At 42.3% G+C, this 8,709-nt stretch overlaps 1 pseudogene; it reads right to left on the bottom strand.

The window, feature by feature from the left end:
• The window catches only part of LOC135224485 (AP-1 complex subunit beta-1-like), a 191,584-nt pseudogene that overhangs the window by 71,327 nt on the left and 111,548 nt on the right, over positions 1–8,709 (bottom strand).

Here is an 8,709-nt window from a genome sequence, read left to right as displayed (position 1 = left end):
CTCTCTCTAATTATCAACAGCACAAATTATTTGTTTTCGTTTCTTTCACTTATATGGGTAGGCTAGCTAAATAAATATTTTAAATACCACTACTGAGTTCAAACTCAAAATGCTTATGACTAGCCCTAGAGTTTTACAAAGTTATAAACAACTTCTAATGTAATAACTTACATCAAATTAATAGGAATTCTGTCAATATATGCAGTGTTCTCCCTATTTCATAAAAAGAAAAAATTTACCTGACTTACCACAAAAGTAGAATTGCCAGGCTGAACTTTAAGTTCTGTGAGAACCCATATTCCATTTGTGAGCTTGATTGACTGATAGAGCATGTCTTGGCCTTCCACATTACGTTTGGCAATTGTGAACACATTAGAACTCTGTAACTTGTTGGATATCCCATCTGAAGTAAACAAAAACAGAAGAAATATATAATCATATTACCATTAATCACTCGGCATGAATCATTTTAATAAGCAGCCAAGTAATTTCTAAGGTGAGTGATATACTAATGCCTAGCAGAAAATCTCGGCAGTACTGAAGTTATAAGAAACATGGGAATGCTCCATCCGTGCAGTAATAACTTGTGAACATACCAATTTACCTGAAATGCCATCAAGCTTGTACTAGAAAATGGTCGAGTAATACATAAAACAGTACGTTTTGTTTATCGGAATGAAAGCACCCAATTCATTCAAGAATATTTTTACACTACTAACCCTTAGGAACTGGGGTAAAAAACCAATATGTCTTGTAACGCTTCCTTTAACCGGGGTAAAAAACCAATATGTCTTGTAACGCTTCCTTTAAGCTATCACCAGTTTGTAAAGAGAGATGATTAAAGAAATAACATCTCCAATTTTTATTTTTTTGAGTGATTTCATTACAAAAAGAATGATCTTCACTCTATGACCTGCGCTTTGAATCAGTCATTAGTGGTGCACAACACCTAACTCGCTTGCAAACTAACAAACATACGCACAACCAATTAGAAAAGTTTGAAATTGATTAAAGACTTGTAAAATAAAGATAATGCTAAATTAAGTACTAAATATTACAAAGGGTCACATCTGACTCTTAAGAAAGATTAACTTTGTTGTTATTTAAGATAAATACTAAACTTGTTGTTTAGTCTTTGCAGTTGCTGACATGACAACCTTAGAGCATTACTCGCAACAACACACCAATACTTCCCTCTTGTACCTGCTCTTCCATCTTCACTGTTCATAGTTAAAAACCAATGATAATATGTATTACATATGCAGTACCCGAGGCTGGGGAAACTTTGAGGTTGGCCAATTTAGAAAAACACATCAAAGGAGAGATGGAGATATGCAAATGAACATGGTGTACGAAAAAAAAATTCTAAAATATTTTCCCAACCTTCCATGAGAAGTTGAAAAATTACAAATTCTTAATCAATTTGTATTTTTCATAGCTAACAAACCTTCAGTCTTAACAATAGGATAATCTTCTAGTGCCAGCTGGAAACCAGTTAAAACAATATAAAATTGTAAAGCAAGGAATCTGTGGCATCTGGCAACTCATGTGTATACAAGGTGGAAGCTAGTCACCAACCGGGCTGGAACCTCGTGACACGTGGGTCTTTCTTGACCACCTTGGAGAGTGGTGTTGCTTTTTGTGCTCTCCTTCCCAAGCCAGTTTATTTGTTAGCCCTTGATTTATTTGAGCTTTGCTTTCAGTGTATGTGTGTGCCTGCTTGTCCTTTATCATGGATTCCGCCAAGAGTTCTAGGGCCCATCAATGCATGTCTGGGTGTTTCAGGTTTTCCATGTTCAAGGTTTTTGGAGCCTTCCATTACTGACCCCCATACCACTCGCAGTAGGTGCCGTTCAATTTTGTACTATCACTAACCCTTGCCCGGAATGTCATTTCTGGCCTGTATCGCAGTGGAAGGCTTTCTACAAGAAGAGGGAGCACCATAGGGTATCTACTTGTCCTTCTTAGGGGGGTTTCTCGCCTCCCTGGGTGGACAATTCAGCATCCCCTTCTTACAGAATTTTTCCCTCTGCATACTACTATGTATTTCTCTCTTCTTTCCCCCTTTTGACCGACCGATCTATTTTTTGAAGTCTTCTCAGTTACATTTAAGTAATTCTTTATTCTGTCTCTTTCTCTTTGTTCTGAAATTCCTTTTCATGAACAAACAGTGCTTTTTATTTGGACTAATACAACTCTCGATTGTGTCTGTTTTAGAACAGCGCATTTACAGTTCAATATCAGTAAAGGTAAAAATAAGTAATTGATTAAAAATAATCTACCAGTAACTCCAAATGAAGAAAGAGAAAGATAGAGAAAAAGTTGTCTTTATATAAGTATTAAACTAACTTTCAAATGAAATCAAAGTTACTGTAATTTCATTTACAAGTTAGCTTTGGGGGTCTAGCTTGTTCTTGTCATGGCCAATCTCTTCCGGGTCGTTCTCTTGTGCGTTGTTCTTTATCTCACGACTGTGTATGTGATTCGTCACATGGCTGTATACATGGTTCGTCACACGATTGTGTACGTGGTTCGGCTCAAGGCAGTGTATGTGATTCGTTGCTCGACCATGTGCCGGAGCCCTTTTTCACGGGATCTTCCGTTGTTCGAGGGCTCAGTATTGTCAGCGGAAGGTGATGTCCGGCTTCTAAGGGAAGTTTCTCCAGTGGCCTTAGGGAAGGTTGAGGATCCTTCTCAGCTGTCAACTTCATGTCATCGTTCTCCATTACCAGAGCCAGAGGAGGGGGAGTCAAGAGTTTCCGTCTTCTTTTTCAGAGGTTATTGATCTTATTCGTGTGTTCAATAATCTTGAGGGGAGGACACATACTCAAGTCCTTCCATGACCTCTACAGGCATAGAGGCGTTGCTCGGTCTGAGGCAAATACTAGAGCTTTGTTTGAGCTCCCTTGTTCTGAGCATACACAATCAATTTTGCAGCATATTAATGCTTTGGTCTTGGGTTGGGATGGCTCCCTGCACTCTAATAGGTCATCTAAGCTTCTCCCCCTCCTCTCGTATACAGCATAGGAAGTACTGTTCAACTACTGTTGTTTAACTGATGCCTGACACCTTAATTTGGACATGATCAGTTTAAAGCCTGGCTTGACCCTGGATCAGGTAAGGTCTGAGGGACCTTTGATGACTTCTCAAGAGGCTTCTACTTTGGAGTCTACTGAGGTGGCCAGGATAGCGTCGTGTCACTCTGATGGGGGTTCCGTTAGCTCGCCCTCCTTTATCAGGTTGCTGCAGTCTGGGGTTAAAACCATCTCTTACCTGGGTCACCTCAGTGCTAATTTGTGGGCCAACCTGCTCCTGATTAAGGAGGGATGCGGCCTTGTTGAAGGTGGCAGGTTCGGTGGATTCTGAGTCCTTTGTTGTCTCTCTGTAATGGGGACCTCCTGGAATCACAGCTTCTCTTCCTGAGAATGCAATTAGAAAATGCGATAGACTGAGGGCGTGCAAATACCAAGGATAGGCTGGTTCAGCAGGCAGTCTCGAATTAAGAGGCTCGCTCTTGCCCTCCACCTCTTCCTCTAAGGCAGAGTAGGTCAAGTTCAGAATGGAGACACCCCAAATGGCTTTGGCAGCCATAAGGGAGAATGACTTTATGCTGTCAATAAACTTCAAGGGTACTTACTTCCAGATTCCAGCTCACCCTTCGTCCAAGAGACTCCTTAACTTCAGCCTTGGAGAGCAACTGTTCCAGTTCAAGGTCCATTCCTTCGGTTTGACTACAGTCCCTTAAGTGTTCACTAGGGTCTTTACCTTAATTTCGACTTGGGTTCATGCTCAAGGGATTCACCTGTTTAGATACCTCAATGAATTGGCTGTCTTAGCAAGTTATAGAGAGAAGCTGGTTCGGGACAGGGACCATCTTCTATCGTTTTGTTAGATCCTAGGCATTGTGGTAAACCTGGATAAGTCCAATCTGCTTCCAGCCAGAGGATTCTTTACCTGGGTATAACTATAGATACAGCAACTTTGAGGGTTTTTCCATCAGACCAGAGGTTGCAGAAGTTCAGGTCTATGGGATGCTCCTTCCTTGCACAATCTGAACAGCCAGCTCTCCAGGGGCAGGTTCTTCTCGGGATCTTATCATCTTTCAAGAAGCAAGCTGGTGCCTCATGGTCGACTCCATGTTTGCTGTCTGCAGTGGAGACTGCAGAAGTTCTAGTCCCCAGCAGGCAATTCCCCTCAGCAACAGGTACTTCTGTGAGAAGAGACCTACAGTGGTGGTTGGAACCAGAATCTTACAGCAGGAGTCCCTCTATATTCACCCCCTCAGGATTTACTCCTGTTCTCGGATGCTTCCATCGATAGTTGGGTGTTCATCTCAAGGTATCTACTGGCTTCGGGTATTTGGAGTGCGGAGGACACGCTGCTTCACATCGTGTTGAAGTTGAAAGTGGCTTTCCTCAGGTCTGGCAGGGGAGTTTCCGGGGGAGGGTAGAGGGGTCCCCTTGTTTTATTCTGATGTGAACAAACAGAGAGGGGCTGGTGTCTCGAGATGCACCAGTGGGCGATCGACAACTCGGTGGAGCTCATGGCCAGGTACATTCCAGGCAGGAAGAATGTGGTGGCCAACAAGCTACGTCGTCAGAGTCAAGTCCTAGGTATGGAGTGGTCTCTGCATCAGGATGTAGCGGACAGGCTGTTTCACCTTTGGGGAAGACCCATGTTAGACCTCTTTACTACTCACTTTAACAGGAAGCTGGAGGTCTACTCTTTGGTAGCCCCGGATCCTCTTGCTCTGGTGGAGGACGCTCTACAGCATCCTTGAGACAATCTCAAGGTGTATGCTTCACTCCGTTCTGCCTGATCCATCAGGTCCTGAACAGAGTAATGAATTCCAGGAATCTCAGGATGACCTTGGTGGCACCTCTGTGCCACAGGCAGAGTGGTTCCCAGACTTCCTGTCTCTTCTGTCAGAGGTTCCGAGAAATTTATACATGGCACAACCTTCTTTGCCAATATCGCGTCGAAAAGTTCCACCAATCAGTAGGGTCCCTATAGCTTCACAGCTGGAGACTGTCAAGTATCTCCTGCGGGAGTGAGCCTTTTCTTGCAAAGCAGCGGGCCTGATGTCCAGCTATCTCACAAGGTTTTCGTCAGCGGTTTTCCAGAGCAAGTGGCTGTCTACTGTGACTGATGTCGTTGACGGGGTTTCTACTCAGAACTTTTGTTCAGCAAATAGCGGATTTTCCAATCTTTCTGTCTCAGCTGTCAGAGGCTACATGGCTGCCTTAGAGATGGTCCTCTGCCTGAAGGGTATAGACATCTCTTCATCCTGGGAACTCTCGTTGTTGTTCAGGAGTTTTAAACAATCCTGTCCACCAAGAGAACTCAGACCTCCGACGTGGGATCTTACTCTGGTCCTGCTGTGAGTCCTCGCTCAAGCCTCCATTCGAGGCCACATGTCGAATCGTCAGACAGCAATCTGACTAAGATAGTTTTCCCTGCTGGCCTTCGCTTTCTCGAAGAGAGCTGGAAAACTTCATAGCCTGACTTATAATGTTAAACACACCAGGGGTTGGGGGTCTGTGGCCTTTGAATTTGTCCTGGAATTTATCCCTCAGTGCATGATGATAGATTTGCCTTGTTTTCAGTTCCCTCCCTGAATGAATCTGTGAGCAGTGATCCACAGCAGTTATTGATTTGTCCCATCAGAGCTCTGCCCTACTATCTAAAAAGGACTCATTACCTAAGGCCTAGGTGTCCTAGACTTTTTGTTAGCACAGGCTGGTCCAGAAGGGAAAGTGCCCAAGAACACCATTTCATTCTGGCTCCGTGAGGTGATTAAACAGACATCAGAGGAATGAGTTCCTCTCTGGCATTAAGAAGAACTTGTCGGTTCATAGGACTTTGAATGCTGGTTCCTGGCTTCAGCAAACCATATTCACTTCCTTTTTATCTGAAGGACATTCCCCACAGGTCCTTGGACACTTTTTCTTGGGTCGGTGGTGCCTGCCCAATAAGTTGTGTAGCTCATCCAGTGCCCCTGGAGGGACAGTTTGTATCTCACCTAAGATGATTGTGTGGGAGAGACAGTTTGTTGGTCTCCTTTCTCTTTTTTCCTTTCTTCTTCCTGCGGGCAAGTTGAAGAATAGACATGTCATATACTGGAACTGGTCTGATACCGGTGAGTGTGGCAGCCATACTGGTTGTAGTTATTTGGTTTGTTCCTATACAATAGACAAATCTGCTTCTCAGTAGCACTTACTCCTCTCTCTGGCAAGGGGAGGGAGGGGTGGTAATAAACCCCTGCGGCCTACATGGTTTGTTGCTTGAACAGACAGTTCTCTCTTTACCTTCCACGAAAACAATGAATCTGGACTTGTCTCATTGTGTTTAATACCAGCAGGCTGAGTTTTTAGATACTCAATTTATCAATTCTCTCATGAGCTCAGACCCCTTACTTTAACTCGGATCTTTAGGAAGGGTGGTCAGGTGTACCTCACTCCAAGTAGTCTATCCTATTGTCAAGACCAAAGGTTTGTTCAATGTATTAACAAATAACAAATTTTTAATCAATTTGTATTTTTCATAGATAACAAACCTGAGGTCTTAACATTAATTGATCACCTCTAGTTGCCCTTCTCATATCCTGGGTTGGAACAAGACCTTGTGGGGCCTCTTTTACAAGACGACCGTAAATTTGACTAAGTTATATGTTTTTTCTAAATAAATAAATTTATTTTATTTTGTAAAATTATAAGATTACAGCTGGACACAATATCAAAACAGATAAGAAATAAGTAACAAATTCGAGCATATTTGTTTTTAAAATATTCATGTAAATTTACCAAGAATGAAAGTGGTTTACGTGCTTGCCTACCGATTTGGTAGTCCCGAGTTTGATTCACCACTCTGCCAATGTGGAGTCAGAGAAACTTGTTTCTGGTGATTAGAAACTAATTTTGCAGGATAACATGGTTTGGATCCCACAATATGCTGTAGGTCCCATTGCAGGGTAACCAATTGGTTCCTAGCCACCTAAAAAAGGGATTTTGACGTAAGGAAAAATCTATTTCTGGGCGATTGGCTCGTGTCGCCAGCGAAATATCCTTTAATCTATTATTTCTAGGGTAAATGTACTAAACACCTACAGGAGAATAAATAAAATAGAAAAAGGTCAGTATACGACCTCGCTCACCCTCTAGGAGGTGTCGGTATGAACACTAGGCGAGTGAGACCACTACCACGAGCCAAATGCCAATAGAAATCTCCCACTACAAAATCCCTCAAGAGGGGAGCCGACCCACAGAGTGGAGCAGCTCGTACTACTACTACTCCATCCCATGCTGCCGACTGCTGCGCCTCTGTGCCTCCTGAAGTTAGCAACAATCTTGGGCGAAGGGATGGGTAGGGTGGGATTTCGCTGGCGACACGAGCCAATCGCCCAGAAATAGATTTTTCCTTACGTCAAAATCCCTTTTCTGGGCTCAGCTCGTGTCGCTGCGCGAAATCGTACCAGAGAAATAGCACAAGATTGTAAACAAAAAGTAATAAAAGAAATCAGAATAGGTCTCAAATAAAAAATAAAGTAAATATAAAAAAAGAATATAATTGCTAAAAAGATACAAATACACAGTGATACAAACTAAAAATATGCTTAAATTACCCTTAATCCCCTAAACATGTTTTCTTAACATAAGGTAATTTACATATGTACAGAGGTAAAATTGGCTTACATGTAACAAAATGGTATCTGTGTAAAGGCATGTATCAAAAATATAATAGCAATTACAGTCAAATGAACAAATTAATCAACAATGATAATATATATAAGGAATGTATATGCCTTAATATACAAAACCCGTAATCATTATAAATGCAGATGTATCCCCACCTATCATAAAAATAAGGGGGTAACATTACCATGAGATCAATATGCATAATCATCTGTGAGTGTCCCTAGTCAAAAAATTAATGGGCACCCACTACATCATCATAAAAGCAGCTAAGGCACAAGGTGAATGTAAATGAACACGGTAGGAATAGACGAACTGTTGGGTGAGGCAGGTAGAAAGGAGGACTGAATCTTCTACTACAAATTAACTAGAGTCAGGGGAAACTACATTTCCCGCTGCTACTGCTGAAAATTTCAGAGCTTCCAAGGACTTAAGGTAATGACGTTTGAACACTGTCGGCGATTTCCATCCGGTATACTTCTTCAACTCATCGAAGTTCATGTTGTTTGGAAATAATTAATTGAGGTGGCTACTGCTCTGACATCATGTGCTTTTGGGAAAGAGTCAGGATTGGCTTGTTTAATAAAGTACAGGATTTGTTGCTGATGCCTTTAATGGATAAAGTTCCACCTTTTTCCCTCTTAAAGAGGGGCCCCGATGAGGATGAGGAGGTCCTGGATAGAAAGGCTCGTAAGGTTGAAACTGGACAAGGGATACTCTTGTGGAAGAGGTCGTACTTTTCCAAGGTTCCCACCTCATCAAAGGATCTTCATTCTTTGCCAAAAAGCTTCGTTCCGGAGAAAGTAGAACTTCCCCTGTGGGAAGGAATTGAATATGATCCGGATCTCTGGATAAAGCCGACAGTTCTGAAATTCTTGCTCCTGAAGCCAGGCTTAATAAAAATAGGGTTTTCCTTAGGAGCATCATAAACGAGCATGTGTCATTATCGGTTTCAGAAGCCAGTTTTAGAACATCGTTTAAGAACCATGAAACTGACGTAGGCCTCACAGAAGGCCTA

This window comes from Macrobrachium nipponense, chromosome 12, assembly GCF_015104395.2.
Source record: "Macrobrachium nipponense isolate FS-2020 chromosome 12, ASM1510439v2, whole genome shotgun sequence".
Taxonomy (NCBI): domain Eukaryota; kingdom Metazoa; phylum Arthropoda; class Malacostraca; order Decapoda; family Palaemonidae; genus Macrobrachium; species Macrobrachium nipponense.
The sequence above is the reverse complement of the archived record's forward strand: the minus strand, read 5'-3'. Positions and strand labels throughout refer to the sequence as shown.